Here is a 16991-nt window from a genome sequence, read left to right as displayed (position 1 = left end):
TATAATATTAGTGACCTCATCCGCGTGGATTTAGGTTTTTTAAAAAAAAACTCTAATTTTCTGGCACAAAAAGTAGCCTATGTCAGTTAAATCACGCCAATCCGTTGCTATTGCTCCGTTTTGACGTGATTGAAGGAAAAACAAACAGACCAATGAACCAACAAACAAACATACTATTGCATTTATAGTATGGACAGTGATGTATCTTTGTTTATTTGTTCCATATCCTACTAATATTATAAATGCGAAAATTTGTATGTATGGATGGATGTATGGATGTTTGTTAATCCTTCACGCAAAAACTACTGGACGGATTTGACTGAAATTTGGAATGGAGATAGATTAGCTACTTTTTATCCTGAAAATTAATGAGTTCCCACGGGATTCTTAAAACCTATATACACCCGAACGAAGTTCCGGGCATTACAAGTGGGAGGTCCCGGGTTAAATTCCGGGGCATTTATAATTTCTAAATTGTCTGGTCTGGTGGGAGGTTTCGGCGATGATGCTCATCAGACATCATTTCAACGAATCGTACCTACAAATTAATCATTCTTTCATTTACTGCTCCAGAAAGATACTCAAAATGTCAAAGGGATGATTCTAAGTAAAGCCATGTGCATTAACTGGTATCGCTCAGTAACCAATCAAGTGTAGTAAGTATTCTCACATGTAAATGAGGTGAATGATTTTTAATACCCCCATTACCCGTGGGAAAACGCTGCTTATGTTATTATTTTAAGCGAAACCTATAAATTTATACGGTTTTATTGCAAAAAACCTGTTTTCGAACTGCATATCGAGAAGAAACAGTTTTTATGTTAAGGTAATTGCTATTTGACAAATCGCAAAAATGCTGTACTTTGAAGTAAATTGTTTATTTTTCTAAAGCATTAACAGCTATTAAATACATGCAATTAAAAACTTCAGTTTGTGAAGATTATAAGGGCCTCTTTTTATTTAGTATACATTATTCCAATTAAAAAAAAAACCAAGTTGAAAACATTGCTGTTCGCAACTTGTTCTGTAAAAGTTTTCTTTAACATCTTGATACTTTGAAGCCAACCTCCAGAAAATGATATGTTTAGGTTTAGCAATCAATTTTAACTGTTAGTTTTATACTAAATGTTTTTCGTTTCTTAAATAATCTAAAACTAACCAAAAAACTTCCTGTGCTATTTATTTTCTTGCAGGCGCTCTATGGAATTCAGTGTCCACTGGACTGTCATGGCGGAAGGACTGTGCGCGTCATTTCGTCGCAAAATATTATTTAAAATGAATTTAAGCTTATTATTTTTGAATGAAAGTTGTGTTTATAATCGTTGAAAAATAAAATAGGGATTTTTTCATTTCTAAATGAAGCCTGCTTATATACTAAATTTTATTCTAAAGTTACGGTTTTACCAGGTAAATACTCGGAGGTTGTCATAGATTATGATGACAGATAGTAAGTGTTCTAAATAGGTATTATACCTATGTTAGGAGATAGCGCGCCTCGTTCCGGGTGCCGTGTTCCGAAATGGATTTCGTAGTAGTGCAAGTTTGGTGCAAGCCCCACATGACGGAGGGGTATGCGTCAGGCATTTCCTGTGTACAAAAAAAAGACCTATATTTCGGATCCATATTTCATCACTGACAATATGCACTATTCAAAGACTGTTCTTCAAGCATTGAGGAATTTTGGACAGAGACATCTCGAAGGTTCCCGAAGGCTGCCTGAGTTAGATTTGTCGGCTAGCTAGCTTTTTTCGAAATTGGACTTACTTAGCTGGATTGTGTGTTAGAGCTTTCTTATGAGATATTATATGTACATAATATAACCATGGGTCTCATAAGAAAGCTCAGATTCATGCTGCGGGCAATGGGGAGAGCCTAAAGGTTGGAACGCCATTTCGGCGGCCGTGTTTCCTGCCATATATACCTTAGATACCTGCAAGCCAAGAGTGAATAGGCATCTTCTAGGTAAGCGTGCTCCAACTTGGACCTCATCATTGCTTTCTTTAAAGCATGATTGTCGTCAAGCGGAAGCGCAAAGATTCAGGCGGCGCAAACCCGTAGCATGTGGAAGACCCTATTAAAGACCTATGTTCACTGTGGACGTCTGTCGGTTGATGTTGATGATTATGTCTTTAGTGCAAGTAGTTCAGTAGTTTCAGAGTTTATCGATAACAAACAAACCTTTCCTCTTCATAATATATGTAGTTAGTAGCGCAAACTTGGAAAAAAATCTCGTGGACACTCTTTGATTTTCCGAGATAAATGTCATTTTACCTGACAGCCCTAATCAATTTTATCACTGATATTAATAACTAATTCATAACCGTTAAACCTAAGTGTCAAAATCTCGTTTTTCTAGTCGAGTTCCGTAGGCTCTTTGAACCCACTGCATTATTATCCCAAGAAAACCTACCATTAGATGTAGGAATAATGGAAAGAGGTCACAACCCTCAGCAATAAAGAATACGATGCGGAGAGAGATGTCACTCTCAAGGTCTTTAAATGTATCCATGCAAAAAACCACGTCGACTGGTTGCTCCGTTGCAGCGTGATTGAATATTAAACCAACAAACACACTTTCGCATTTGAAATATGGCCAGTGATTATAAGAAACAGTTTAAATCTCTCTCTGCTCTCTGAGAGACGTTAGGCAAAGTGAACACGAATTATGACACTTCTGTGTTCTTATACAAGCTTAGGTCTCTCAATTTTGTCAATTAATGTCAAATTTCTGTCTCAGATCAAAACCTAGTAAGTGGTTTAAATTCAAAAGAAGTTTAGGCCGTAGTTCTTTCTGGTCCAATGCGGAATGGCATACTTCACACACCTTTGAGAACATGGAAAACTTGCAGGTATGCAGGTTTCCTCACGATGTTTTCCTTCGCCGTTAAAGCAAGTGATATTAAATTGCTTAAAACGCACATAACTGAAAAGTTAGTAGTGCGTGATTCCGGGATCGAACCCCCGACCTTCGATTAGGAGGCGGACGTTCTAACCACTAGACTATGACAGTTTTTAAATTAAAGGGGTTTAAATATTTTAGTGTGAAGACTGGCCAACACATTTATTCATTACATGTGCATCATTTTCTTTTTAGGGTTCTGTACCTCAAAATGAAAAACGGAGCTCTTAAAGGACCACTTTGCTGTCTGCCCATTTGTCCGTCCGTCCGTCAAGAAAACCTATACAGTACTTCCCGTTGATCTAGAATCACGAAATTTGTTCTCGGATTTATTCCTTTACTTGGGCTATGAGAGTTGAGACCTATCTACCTGCCCATAATTCTAGGTTAACGGGAAATACCCTATCGGTTTTCTTGACAGACACGACGGACGGACAGACGGACAGAAAGACAGACAACAAAGTGATCCTATAAGGGTCCCGTGTTTCCTTTTGAGATATGGAACCCTAAAAACATTATGTAAGTAATAAGTATGCAAAGTATTTCCCTTGCAAACCATATTTAACAGTTGACATGTAGAGGTCATTGACTTTTCCTATCTTACTTTTAAGTTTTAATGCATTATTAAGTATTTACTGTTTTGACATGGTATTTAGATAATGGGTGATATTTATTTTATTTAATCTAATTCCTTTTAAAAACTTAGTAAGGCGCATTAATCTATAAAAACCTAGCCAGTTCAAAGACTTACTATGTTTTAAAATGGTCAAAGCGACTTACTAGCTTTTAATTTTACTTTAATGTGGGTGTCCTTACAATACAACGGTACATACTATGAAAGTTAGGCTTATGACATAAAACGATTTTCGGAAAAATGACATTTACTTTGTTTTGATATGGGGCGGTCGATATAATTAGGTACTGGGGTAAAGGCTCGAGTAAATGAACAGATTGGACGTTTTTACATGTATTAAGAGCTGGAATAAAAAACCGGCTGATATACCTTTTTTAAATATTTTCTTACAAATTCTTACACTTTTTTCAATTTCAATTTCAAAACCGTGTTCCGTTCAAAAGTGCGTGTGCGTGCGTCCATGTGTGTGTGTGAGTGTGTTGTATGTTTGTACGAGTGTTTGTGAGTGTGGTATTGCGTTGTATAACCACATGAGTAGCGAACAGAGTCAAAGCTTCATACAAGCGCGCTACGATAGGTACACTACTACAAGCTTGAGGCGCGTGTGTGCGTGAGCACAGGCGCTACGTCGCGTACGGAGAGAAATCGGTTTATACCGGCTCGGCCTGTGCTCAAGTTCAGGGGCTGCAGTACACGTCGCGCGTCGTGTTTTCATTTAATTTAATGTTAATGATAATAATTTAAATAGTGTTTAAAATCTATTTTCTTGAACTGTCATAGATTTTGTTCAAAATCAATATCTGAGGATCCCTAGGATCACAAAACAGGAAATTGTTACCAAAATTTAAAAAAATCAACGCCATTTTGAAATTCTTTGTTAATTGACCGATTTCGTTCAAAATCGATATTTAGAGCTCCCTGGGATCACAAAATAAGAAACTATTACCAAAATTTAAAAAAGTCGACGCCATTTTGAAATTCTTTGTTAATTGACCGATTTCGTTCAAAATCGATATTTAGAGCTCCCTGGGATCACGAAATAAGAAACTGTTACCAAAATTTAAAAAAGTCGACGCCATTTTGAAATTCTTCGTTAATTGACCGATTTCGTTCAAAATCGATATTTAGAGCTCCCTGGGATCACGAAATAAGAAACTGTTACCAAAATTTAAAAAAGTCGACACCATTTTGAAATTCTTTGTTAATTGACCGATTTCGTTCAAAATCGATATTTAGAGCTCCCTGGGATCACGAAATAAGAAACTGTTACCAAAATTTAAAAAAGTCGACGCCATTTTGAAATTCTTTGTTAATTGACCGATTTCGTTCAAAATCGATATTTAGAGCTCCCTGCGATCACAAAATAAGAAACTGTTACCAAAATTTAAAAAAGTCGACGCTATTTTGAAATTCTTTGTTAATTGACCGATTTCGTTCAAAATCGATATTTAGAGCTCCCTGGGATCACAAAATAAGAAACTGTCACCAAAATTTAAAAAGTCGACGCCATTTTGAAATTCTTTGTTAATTGACCGATTTCGTTCAAAATCGATATTTAGAGCTCCCTGGGATCACAAAATAAGAAACTGTTACCAAAATTTAAAAAAGTCGACACCATTTTGAAATTCTTTCTAAATTGACTGATTTCGTTCAAAATCGATATTTAGATCTATTGATCGATATTTAAAGATCGATATTTAAACTAAGCAATAACAACAAAAACAAACTTTACCAAACTTGTTGAACAAATAACTATTGTTAATTAAATTGTATCCTCCAGTGCCAACCCTACCAAAATAGTTATAAAATTTGCTCACTTCTTAGAAGCTTTGCCTCTGTTTGCTACTCTGTGGTATAACACCATGTTAGTAAATCTTAGTATATTTTTAACCGACTTTAAAAAAAGGAAGAGGTTCTGAATTCGACGGTATCTTTTTTTTTATGTATGTTCCCCGATTACTCAAAGACGCCTGGACTGATTTGGATTTTTTTTTTGTTTGATAGGGTATACTTTGCAAGTGGTCCCATATAAATTTGGTAAAGATCTGATGAATATCTTTGAAGATGGAGAACAGAACTCCTCAATGGATAAGAGCAAATTCAATTTTTTTTTAATGTATGTTCACCGATTGCTCAAAGACGCCTGGACCGATTTGGAAATTATTTTTTTTTTGAAAAGCTAGGTATACTTTGCAGGTGGTCCCATATAAATTTGATGAAGTTCTGATGAATATCTTCTGAGATGGAGAACAGAACTCCTCAATGGATAAGAGCAAATTGCTCGCGATCAGTGTAATTGCTTAGTAAACAGTAGGGTTTTAGCTGGGCATGGCATATTATTATAGTACAGTGGGGCCACTAAAAATTTTGAAATAAAAAATTTTCAAAAGAAAAATAAAACCGACTTCAAAAACCACAATAACTTAAATTATTTTTTACTTTTTAGTGTTTGTGATTTTGAAATCGGTTTTATTTTTCTTTTGAATTTTTTTTATATTTATTCTGGTATTCTTCTTTCTTGGATATGGATCCCTCTTGGGTATCCCCATTTCTCTCTGTCTTTGGTACTATCAAGCTAATTTTCTCTCGCGATTTGCACAATAGCATTAGACCAACGCGTCTTCGGTCTACCTACCTGTCCTTCTTTCATCTGTAAAAATCGATACAATATGACCATTTGCATTTCAGTTTTAGGGCATGTCTCAAGGTGTCTGTAGGCTTTGTCTTTTTTCTTATGTCTTCAATTCTCACTTTGAATATTTTTTGCTTAATTTATGCAACTTGCCATCGCCCTTTAGCAAGTTACTATTTCTTTTTATATTCTTTGTCTGGACCCATGTTTGGCTGGCATAGGTAAGGCATGGCAGGATGCATGTATCTATAACGGATCTTTTAAGATGTACTGGGTAAGCTCCTTTCATTCTTTCCTTTTGTGCCCAGTAAAACAAGCATACTCGGGCTACTTTGAGAACCCATTAGCAGCTAACAGCAAGGCCTGGACTCCAATTTTTATATGTGGAAGCTGTATTTCCTCGTTGCGTTTATGAGCAAATAAGAATAGTTAACTACTTTTACTAAAAAAAAATTTTATTATTTGGCGCGAACCATCTAAACACCATGATGATTATTATTTCTGCGTTGTGAATATTACCAGAAGAAACAGCAAAAAAATTGTTCCAAGCGGCTCTATTGTAACTTGCAGTCTGCAATTTGAACGATTCTGACTTCTGGTGATAAATCTGTACCTCAGCCCCAACCCAGTACCTCTAATCTACCATTTCAAGAACTTTCAGAAGGTAGTGACGATGTAGTGACTTTTTTACATCTCAACTTAGACCATTAAATCAAAATTATTTGGATCACTTAATGAGAGATCTTAGATTGTCTAAAAAGCATCAGAACATGTGGCTTCTCGGCTCAAAGGAACAAATCTGATAACATCAGACACTCGTGTTACGGTATATTATTCTCACTACTCTTAACACATTCAGTAGCTGATGTTGCACCTCCAGCGACTTGGATGCAACAAGGGCGTTAAGTTTCATTTTCTCTGTAGTCATTTGGACTGTTTTCCAGAAAATTTAGGTGACTTTCAAACTAAGATAACTATACCAAAGGGGATAATATCATATGAAAGGGCTCTATTATACATTCTAAAACAGGTTTTATTTATTATTATTATGTAAAAGAGTTTTTGATTTATCGCGAAAAATGTAGAAAAAAATATACAATAAGTCAAAAACTGAAAATCTGACAATTTTTTTTGAATTCCAAGCCGAAAATATACTTAAGAATTTATTAATAGGAATCGAGAGTTTATGCACTAGATAGAGTTCGTTCATTCACTGAAATTTCCAGTTCATTTACTGGCAATTTATCCTTTTGTTAAATAAAATAATTTATAATAATTAATACCACGCATTTTATTTGATTTTTTGATATACTGTGTACAGATACACAAAAAATTAAAAATTATATATAGAACAATTCTCATATATCTTAATTTTAGGTGAAAGTCAGGGTAATCCTTATTCGTTCATGTACTGGATCTTTTACCCTCCTACGTCAAAATACTAAAAGTCCGCGTAAATTTCGCAGATTGAAATGTCTGCTTGATTAATTGTCAATAGAGGGTCATGACATGTCAAAATTGCTAGTTTGAAGGTGAAATCGTCTAAGTCATTCGAGATGGTTTTCCTCTTAAGATTATAGTGTGATTTTGTGCCATTTTTGTAAATGGATTTTAAAGATATACATATGGTAAACTGGTTTGGGATACTTAACGTCCTTAAAATGTCATTAACCTATGCCCGCGACATCATCCGCGTCAGATCCCTGTTTTACCCCAAGTTCAATTTTCAAACAAGACCGCTCAATCCAGTGGTTTGAGCTGTGAGTTGATAGATTAGTCAGTCAGTTAGTCAGTTAGTTTTTTCTTTTATACATACAGATAATATTATGTTGACGTCATCCGATAGATGTCCATTGCTGGACTAAAGTCTCTCATAGGATCTTCCACATTTTCAATTTCTTAAAGAACATCTAACTCAGAAAAGTTAGAAGTGTGTGCCCGGGATCGAACCCCCGGCCTACCGAATAGGAGGCGGACGTCCAAAACAATGTACCTATACGTAAAGCCCTTTCATATGATACCCCACTTGGTATCTTACTTTGAAAATTGAAACACATTTTAATTTTTTTTAAATGATGTAACCACAAATTCGCGGTTTTCAGATTTATTCCTGTACTTGTGCTATAAGACCTACTTTCTGCCGAATTTCATGATTCTAGGTCAAAGGGAAGTACCCTATAGGTTTCTTGACAGACAAACAGACAGACAGACAGACAGACTACAAAGTGATCCCATAAGGGTTCCGTTTTTCCTTTTGAGGTACGGAACCCTAAAAAAACGCACCTAAGTCCGAAATGTTAAAAGTGCGTGCCCGAGGTCGAACCCCCGACCTACCGAATAGGAGGCGGACGTCCTAACCACTAAGCTATCACGCCTCTTCGGATACAAACACTAAAAACTATGTAAACTTAACTATGGTTAAAACTTGAAACAAAAAACGTACTTATTAGACGCTCGGTAGTTAGAAGCGAAACAAAAGCCTATAAAAAGAGTCCCACGCACCACAATGACCCCCTGAGTCATGACACGGTTCACGGGGTCCGAGTCCACCGAAAACTGGTCATCAGGTTGAATCTAAGCAAAGTCTTTTTTTTTAGTTTGTAGACTAGATAGCGCTTGGCTGCAATCAGACTTGCTGGTAAGTGATCATGCAGCCTAAGTGCGTGTTGCTTGGTGGCTGGCTTTTCTTGCATGGTCAATGCAAGTGTATTAGGTAAATTTTTTCGTATAAAGTGTAGCCTATATCACCCGGACCACTACGACGAATCGATTGACACCTCATTCATCAAAATCGACCCAGTGACCCACCGTAGCGACACAAAATCTGGATACAAACATACACACATACAGACACACATACATACATAGACTGCTAAAATCATAACCCTTCCTTTTGGCTTTGCCGCTGTCGGGTAAAAAGTTAGAGGTGCCTGGAATCGAACCCTAAACCCGAAAATCCTAACCACAGCTTTAACAACGTACATACTTACTGTGGTAAATTAAATAAAAATTGCTCAGATTTTTCATTTAGTGGCTTTCCAAGAAAAAAGTCCTTACATACAATACAAGTAGTACACGCAATCGAAATTCAACAAAGAACTTTGGGCTCCGTTATCCATTGAGAGGCTTAATTTCAAGTGGAATTGGGTCGGGTAGGGGGTTCTTTTTTTGAATCCGGTGTGCGAGCGAGAGGGAGGCACCTGCGCTCACCTGCGCCCGCGCAAGTGGCGGTTGAATTCTTCGGTTTTAGGGATCTGTAAGTTGTATCATAATTTAATTATTGAACATTTATTTTAATCATCAATTCGGTTTTTTTAAATCCATATCCATACTAATATAATAAATTCGAAAGTGTGTCTGTCTGTCTGTCTGCCTGCTACCTTTTCACGGCCCAACAGTTTAACCAATTCTGACGAAAGATACAAAGTTAGCTTATATCCCGGGGACGGACATAGGCTACTTTTTATCCCGGAAAATCAAAGAGTTCCCACGGGATTCCTAAAGACCCATCCGCTTAACCGATTTGTATGAAAGGTACCGAGGTAGCTTGCGTCCATGTTATTGACTTAAACAACTTTTTATCCCGGAAAACCAAACAGTTCCCATGGGATCTTCAAAACCTACATCCACGCGGACGAAGTCACGGGCATCCTCTAGTTATGAATAAATAACAGGCTAGTGGTTAAGAGGTCTTTTGTATTGTATATTATTGTAAATTGTACATTTGAAAAGAGCAACCGAAGAGTTTCTTGCTGGTTCTTCTCGGTAGGAACAGCATTCCGAACCATTGGTAGATTATTTTGACGATTCAAAAGCACTTGTAAAAGTTTAATTGAATAAAAATAATTTGAATTTGAAAAATAATTTGAATTTGAATTTGTAGGGACTTCTCTAGCGGCTCCCTGCGACTGCGTTTGATTTTGTCTACCAAGTTCGCTTTCAGTGCTGCGTTTTCCGATACGAGGTCCATTATAGCACTTTGGGACCCCAAGGTCTATAGCTCTGTCCGTCGCCCGCTGAGTGACTCTGAGCTTTCTTACGAGGCCTTAACGACCATGTCACTAAAATGTGCAGAACCAATAATCATTTTGCGGTTCGCTCCTGTCGTTTTAGTAATTTCTGTTGGCGCGTAAAATGAGTCTGTCATTATATCGATGCGTTGTTGTTTTCTTGCGGGATGTGGCCAAGTAATCATTTTATTACTTTGTATTATTTAAAGGCATAGGTACTACTGATGATTATTATCATCGTCATTTAGACCTCCATCGTTGGACGTAGGTGTCTTGTATTGCAGGGACTTCTTCAGCGGCTGCGACTGCCTTTGATGTCCTTTGTCCACCTAGTTTGCTTCCAGTGCTGCATATTTTGGTACGAGGTCGCCATTACTTATAGAACTTTGGGACCCCAAGGTCTAGCTCTGTCCGTCGCCCGCTGAGTGACTCTGAGCTTTCTTACGAGGCCTTAATGACCATGTCACTAAAATGTGCAGAACCAATAAACATTTTGCGGTTCGCTCCTATCGTTTTAGTAATTTCTGTTGGCGCGTAAAATGAGTCTGTCATTATATCGATGCGTTGTTGTTTTCTTGCGGGATGTGGCCAAGTAATCATTTTATTATTGTTGTTACTTTGTATTATTTATAGGCATAGGTACTACTGATGATTATTATCATCATCATTTGGACCTCCACGGCTGGACATAGTTCTCTTGTAAGAACCTCCACACGCCACGGTCTTGCACCACCTGAATCCAGTGACTCCCTTTTATTATTCCATTACAACTTAGCCCGTGATCTCACCTGGTGGTAAGTGATTGTGCAGTCTAAGATAGTAGCAGGCTAACGAGGAAGGTGGCTTTGACTTGAAGTTGTTTGAGTTATCTTCAAAAACTTGGGAGTTTAGAAAAACTGATGCTTCTTAAAAAGTTTGCTAGACACTTAAATTAAATTAATCCGCACTATACCCCTTCTCATTTCGAGACGAGACCCGTGCTCAGTAGTGAGCCAGTGATGAGTGGAAAAAAAGCCAGTCAAGTTAGTACAAATAAAATAAACAAAGTATCGAAGTAATTGTTAAGCATGAAGGCATTTATTTTTCGAGACACCAAGAACTAATTTATTTAAATAGAAGGGCTTGATCTTTAACGCAAGACCTTTGGCCAAATGTTAGGTTCCCTAGGTCCTCTCACTAAAATATTATCCACACTACAATATAAATGCGTCCGTTATATACTCATAATCCATACTAATATTATAAATGATAAAGTGTGTATGTCTGTCTCCTCTCACTAAAATATTATCCACACTACAATATAAATGCGTCCGTTATATACAGATAATCCATACTAATATTATAAATGCTAAAGTGTGTCTGTCTGTCTGTCTGTTAGCTTTTCACGGCCCAACAGTTTAACCGATTTTGATGAAATTTGGTACAGAGGTAGCTTGCGTCCCGGAAATTGATATGGGTAAGTTTTTATCCCGGAAAGCAAGTAGTTCTCATGAGGTTAAAAAAATACCTAAATACACGCGGACAAAGTCACGGGCATCATCTAGTTAGTAATAACTAATAACCGTGTCTATCCCATAATAATATGGGATAGACACCCAAGAAGAGGGGTGTTATAAGTTTGACGTGTGTATCAGTGTATCTGTGTATATGTCTGTGGCATCGTAGCTCCTAAACGAAGAAACCAATTTTAATTTAGTTTTTTTTGTTTGAAAGGTGGCTTGATCGAGAGTGTTCTTAGCTATAATCGAAGAAAATCGGTTCAGCCGTTTGAAAGTTATAAGCTCTTTTCTAGTTTTCTTATAGAGGTTTAGGTGTCGGGAGTTTTTTATTTTGAGTTATTTGGTTAAGTACCTACCTAGTGATGACCCAATTCGATAGAAAAATAAAAATAAGTATACATAATTATTAGTTGCAACGGTCACTTCATTAATTTTTATAGGGTTTCAGTCTAGATTCTTATTGACCTGAATTCGATAAAATAATTATTTTATACTTATACTTACCTACCTTACTTATTTCATTTGTATTTAAACTAGCTGTTTGTATTTAGACTATCGCAATAGGCAAATAAATATTATGTACCTACTCTTTACTTATCATGTTCTCTTTACTAAGGTGACCGTATACGAGATCTTATTTCGAGTTCCTAAAGTAAGTGGACTCTTAATTATTACATTTTAATACTACTTTTAATTTACGTAATTTAATTTGTATAAAATTATGGACACAATTATTATTGTCTGAAATAAAAAAAAAATTTTTTTTTGATAAACAAAAATTTTAGTTTTATAAAATTTGATTATTGGTGAAACAGAAAGAAGCCCTTAACCAAGTCAAAATTCAGAGTCAAAGTCAAAGATTTTATTCAAAGTACACTTTTTAAACTAAGAATAAGAAACTGGCCCCTTTAATCCTGCTCCTAAATATGCTAAGCGACCCCGTAAATCTTAGGGGTTGGGGGAGAAATCGGTCATATTATTAAGGCCGTTAAATATACCTCATATAACAAAATCTCAGTAGACAGACACACATACACACGCACACACATATACATACACGCACGCACAAAGACACACACGCGCACGCAATTGCTCAACACTCTTCTGCCTGCTGTATATGAGTAGAAAAAGAAGAAATCTCATATTTTCTCTCGCAAATAATAAATCTTACACAAGACACAAAAAGTACATGATGCCTGAAAAACACAAAAGCACACCGCACCGCACGAAATGTTTACGTAACAGAATACAAAACTACTGATAAATTGTGTTTTGAAAAAAAAGTTCGGTAGTAGCTTGTAAGATTTTTTGTTCTCACGGGCAACCCGTTCTACTTTTTTCATTTTTATAGGCCGAGAGATGGTGAAAGAATTAACCTTTGAAGTGATACATGGAAAACGTATAATGCGTTCAACGTAAGAATGGGAAAGCTGAAAAAGAAAGAAAGAAAATACTTCTATCTGTCACATTCTTAGTTTGGACGCACTATACAGGGCTACTTGTATATATTAAGCAATATTGAAGTGTGGCAACTACCAACGGGACCCTATTACAAAGCCTCCCCTGTCCATCCATCCGTCCGTCAGTCCGTGTGTCCATAAGCAGGCTGTATCTTGTAAACCATAATAGACAGAGATTTGAAATTTTCACAGAATGTGTTCTGTTTGTTTCTGTTGCCGCTATAAAGAGTAAATAATAAAATTTTCAAAATGGCTGCCATGAAAATTAAAAAACAATGTTAATTCTTGTGTGATGGTACGTACCCTTTTATTTATTTTATCCTATATCTGCTGTGTATATCTGATAGAAAAGATTAAGTGGTGATAAACTTTGCCTCGGAATAATTTTTTTTTAAAGAATATTAGCCATGTTAAATGACTAATATTCCCCTTTCCTCTCCAACTAAGCGTCAGGCTTGTGCTAGAAGTAGGTACGACAATAGTGCAACGGGCGGGGTTTGAACCGTCGACCTGGTTTTAACCTGGACCTTTACCGGTTGAGCTATTGAGGCTCTAAAAAAAATTAGAAACTAACCAGCAGTACCTACAGTATATATCTAGGATCTTATAATTTAGAAAGTTAATCAGGTGTTAGCAGTAGGTCACTTAACGGCTGCAACGACGGCTAGGCACTAATTGTAATTTTGTGAAAAAAGTAATTGTAAATTCAGGTATTTCGGTTAATTCGAAGGATTAATTATCAGTTTAACTAGATAACAGTATCGCGTAGCTGATTTTTAGGATTCCGTATCTCAAAAGGAAAAACGGAACCCTTATTGGATCACTTTGTTGTCTGTCTGTCAGTCTGTCTATCCGTCCGTCCGTCTGTCCGTCTGTCTGTTGTCTGTCTGAAGAAAAAAAAATTAAAATATGTTTCAATTTTCAAAATAAGATAACTGCACCAAGTGGGTATCATATGAAAGGGCTTTCCCTGTACATCCTAAAACAGATTTTTATTTATTTTTATGTAAAAATACCCGAGTACGGAACCCTCAGTGCGCGAGTCTGACTCGCACTGGACCGGTTTTTTTTTTAATTTATAGATATATTAGCACTTGACTTCAGTTAGATCTGCTGGTAAGTGATGATGCAGCCTAAGATATAGCGCACTTTCCTAGAAGATGCCTGTTCATTCTTGATTTGAAGCTATCTATATATTTTAAGTCGAGGAATAAATTAATGCCGGAAGGGCGTTCCGTATAATAGTGGTTCAAATCAGAAACGAGGAGGCAAATCGCTACGTAGAATTTCAACTACGTACGGGTGCAGAGCTTAAAGATGTCTTACGGTAGGTGCTATGTAATAGTAGAAAGGTGAAGGAGAAACCAGGTCAAAAAAGTTTCTGGACATAATAAATAGAAACAGGAAGATTTTTATTCATTATTATAGCCTCAATAGCTCAACGGTTAAGGAGTGGACTAAAATCTGTAAGGTCGGCGGTTCGAATCCCACCTGTCGCACTATTGTCGTACCCACTCCTAGCACAAGCTTTACGCTTAGTTGGAGGGGAATATGTTCTTTTTTTTTTTTTTAATATTCAATTAACTTTTTTAAGTACTTTTATTCGCCAAATGCGTCTACCTCTGGTTCGGAGTGTCTTTCCTTTGGAATTCTTCCTACTATGAGTTGCATTTTTGGTTATGTTTTAGACCTCTGTTATTTTAATAACCAACTCTTGGACTATGATACGAGTTTTAAATTATAACAAAATCATCGCAGCACCTAATAAAATCTGGAGCAACCTTATAGCTCACAGTATAGAATTGATTTTGGAATAGCTTGTTCTAATTTGTGTTTTTGTGTACTTTCTAGTGTTTTTTGTGTGTTTTGTCTGATTGGTGCACAGGTGCTGTGGTTATCAGTTTCAGTGGCGTTTTTCGAGTTTAGGAACGATTTGATGATAATTTTAGATTTCGAGATAGAACAAGGGACTAATTTATCAAATTCAAATTCAAATTCAAATTCAATGATTTATTCAATAAAATGTAGGTACAATATGTTGGAATAATGTCTGATGAGCCTTATACATTTTACCACTATAACTGGTGTTTGAATATTATCTTAAATTCAATTAAATTAAATACAATCTATCTAACGGAATATTCAATTTAAAATTCTAATCAATACATTATTATCCTAATCATTGATTTCAATGAATGTTATGAGTTTTTTAAGATATTGGGTTTCGTGTTTAATAATGAAACACTGAAAGATATTTATAAAATTCAAAATATTCCTATGAAAGTCATTGAAATTATCAGTATTCACTTTTTTCAGTGTGGCTTTTAAAATTACCTACTTAATTATAGCAAGAAGTTATTTCTTAGAAATCTAAAAAAAATATTAAAATAATAATTTGTGATTAATCAGTCAAAAATTAAACTCTTTGAGTTTGAATTTAATATTGATTTTTACATTATTTCAATTATTATCGTATTGTACATAACAAATAAATCAAAGTAAAATAAACCTAAGTATATTTTATGCACTAGTTGACAACCCAGGTTCGTTCAGTTGTAATTAATGAAAATCCTTTCTATAAGGCTTTTATGAAAGACCAAGTTTTCATGGTTTTCATAAGAAAACCCACATTGTGTTCGCTGATAATGTCAGTCAGTTTCTCTTTATTAACATAGATTCTACCTACCAAATCTCTACAAATCCTCATTCTTAACCCAACTCATTATAATCAAGTAATCAATACAGCTACCAGATTCCCGAGAACATTCTAAATACAAGGAAAGCGTTCGTTTACGCATTCATTTCCATTCCATTTGAAAATCGAATCGTTCAACGCATCACGCAAGATGCTACGCGCGAATGAGATATACGCAGGCTCCCAGGGCTGAAGCCTGTACTGATCAACCCCCCCGCCCCCCTCGTGCGAACCCCTGGTTCCCCCGCGCGCACCCCACCCCCAAACAGCGGCATTCGGTCCCGAACCTCCGTCAAGTTCGGACGTACTTATGCGCCGCGGAGTCACACCTGTGGCTCAAACAAAATACCACCAAAAACCGCGAGTTCGAACTCCGAATCAGGATTACAGTGGCTAGTGAATGAAATGAAGTGTATGTGAAAAAAAAAAATTATCAATGAACGAGTTTTTAGTTTGACCGGTTTTTCGGTTCTGGTTTCTTGTATCTTGGACATCCGGAGGGACCAGTTCGTACCGTGGGAGTATGTGTTTTTTTTTCTCAATCATGACATTTCTAGATGAGGTTTTTTTAATGTATAGGCACTTATGTCGGTTTGTTAACCTGTATTTTAATTAATATCTATCAAAAGTGGCATTTATTTTAATGTTAGGTTTCTTTCGATGTGTGGATTAAATAAGTGTTTTTGGACATACCTAATAGCTATGGCATGTACTTTGTATTTGGGATTTAAAAGCTTTAATTGGTACTGTAAAAAACGTACCATAAAATTAGCTAATTCCATCAACAATAAAATATAATAGGTATGATAGACGGTACGTAAAACCTTTGGAAAAGACGAACGTCAAACGCGTTGAATTCTAAATGAATCGATTTTTCTTAGAGGAATCCTAATAGAATTGATAAGTTAAAAAAAACCGGAGTGCGAGTTGGACTCGTACATGAATGGTTCTGTATCATCCTATAAGAAATAACACTTTTTTTGATGTTGCTAGGTACCTGTCACAAATTCACGGTTTTCAATTTTTGCCCTTGTGAGCATATACCTACCTACTTATATTACTTGACCTGCCTTTCATGATCCCAGTACCCTACAGATGGCAACCTTGACGGGTCTTGGCAGAAAGATAACGAAAAAGCTCAGTAAGCTAGGTTTTAGGTAAA

The 16991-nt window shown here is 36.2% G+C and overlaps 1 protein-coding gene across 5 annotated transcripts in view; it reads left to right on the top strand.

Moving 5' to 3' along the window:
* Positions 1 to 16116: 16116 nt before the first annotated feature.
* LOC123877961 (nephrin) overlaps positions 16117 to 16991 on the top strand; it is a 341522-nt gene continuing 340647 nt past the window's right edge. For all 5 annotated transcript variants that reach the window (XM_045924911.1, XM_045924908.1, XM_045924910.1 and 2 more), the window contains exon 1: positions 16117 to 16350. The gene's annotated coding sequence lies outside the window, so the exon portion shown is untranslated. The remainder of the gene's footprint in view (positions 16351 to 16991) is intronic.

Source organism: Maniola jurtina, chromosome 25 (genome assembly GCF_905333055.1).
Source record: "Maniola jurtina chromosome 25, ilManJurt1.1, whole genome shotgun sequence".
Classification (NCBI taxonomy): domain Eukaryota; kingdom Metazoa; phylum Arthropoda; class Insecta; order Lepidoptera; family Nymphalidae; genus Maniola; species Maniola jurtina.
This window is presented reverse-complemented; position numbering and strand designations above follow the sequence as displayed.